The sequence below is a fragment of the Bactrocera neohumeralis genome, unplaced genomic scaffold, assembly GCF_024586455.1.
Source record: "Bactrocera neohumeralis isolate Rockhampton unplaced genomic scaffold, APGP_CSIRO_Bneo_wtdbg2-racon-allhic-juicebox.fasta_v2 ctg6135, whole genome shotgun sequence".
In the NCBI taxonomy this organism is placed as follows: Eukaryota; Metazoa; Arthropoda; class Insecta; order Diptera; family Tephritidae; genus Bactrocera; species Bactrocera neohumeralis.
Window position 1 is genome coordinate 3546 of NW_026093013.1, and position 1455 is coordinate 5000.

The window sequence follows — 1455 nt, forward strand, 5'->3', positions numbered from 1 at the left end:
CCGTCCAATTGCAGACCGACACCCCCTGCGAACTGTTGTCAAAATCCACGCGCACCTCCACCGCGCTCGCGTTGTTGCAGACGCAGTAAAAGCCCTGCCCGCTTCCACACCCCGCCACGGAGAGGTAGCCGCCGCGTCCGAAGGTCGATTCACACCACGCCTGTGCCTCCTTGCACTCTGCCGGACAATTAGAGACGGCTGCCACTGACGCGCTAACCAGCAAGACACAGACACAGACACAGCAACGGCACTAGGCCGCCTGCTGTGGCGACGGGCTTCATCGGAAACGCTAACCTCATCGAATCAGACGAGCAAAACACGCAATAAGCAAACACCAGCTACAAAAAAAAAGCAAACGCGCGGCTCCAACGGCAATGGTGAAAGACTGAGGGGAGGGGAGAAGGAGCAGCAAAAAAAAAAGAGAGGAGGAAGACGTTTTTTTTTTGGTTTGAGAGGCGGCATGGACGTGGGTACTACACACAAAGAGATCGCAAGCGGGAGCAGGCACCGGCGAATTTCCCTGCAGCCATGTAAGCAGAAGCATCCTTCACCATTGACGAAGGAACGAGAGAGAGAGAGGGAGGCGCTCTTTTTGTTGCTGATGTCGTCGTTGTTTGTTTGACCCTTTCTTTTGATGTGAATTCCAAACTCAGAGAGAGTTAATTGAGCGTGCGGAAAAAAAAATTCTTTTTTTTTTTGCGCGTGTCTGTACGTGTCAGGGAGCGAGCGCCGCACTGCACGAAGTGTCTCCCCCCCCTTCTCCCGCCTCCTGGGTTCTCGTAGTAGTTCGCACTTTTCAACCGTCTTGTTTTTTGTCCTGCCATCACCGGCACCTGCGTCTGTGCTCCGTCGACCTGGCTTCCACGCAGGCCGAACGTGAATTCGCTAAGCACTCAGTTTCGCTGCTTCTGTGCAGAGGAAAAAGAGGGAAAAAAAGAAGAGTTAAAGTGGGTAGGAACAGCAGGTGCTGGAGGTGCCTCTGGCATTCAAGTAGTCTTGCTGTGTTGGACTAATCCCATCGCCCCTCACCCTCCATCACAAAGGGGAAAAGAAAAGGAAGAAAGAACATACATGCACGCACACACACATGCTCGTGGTCACGCCGCCAGATTCGTTGCGAACGAGTGGCGAAAAGCAAAGAAGGAAAAGAAAGGAGGAACAAAAGAAGGGAGAAAGCGGAGATTAGTGGTAGGGGAAGGAGCAGCGGCAGCGGCAGCAGGAGGAGGAGATGGAGAGAGGAAAAGGGGAATAAAGGTGCACAGCATTGAGACTTTCCATGGCACACGTCTCTCAGAGCAGGAAAATATAAAAAAAAAAATAAGAATAATGCTAACAGATTGTTTGAGCAAGGGGAAGACAACGCGTCCTACGCCAGGACAATGCCACGGCTCCCCAAGACCGCGCAGAGGCGGATGAGGGAGGCAAGAAGCAGCAGTGCGCCCACCTGATGCGACG

General features: G+C 53.1%; 1 pseudogene; it reads right to left on the reverse strand.

Moving 5' to 3' along the window:
- Positions 1-1366: 1366 nt before the first annotated feature.
- Positions 1367-1455, reverse strand: part of LOC126767407 (heme A synthase-like) — a 1275-nt pseudogene continuing 1186 nt past the window's right edge.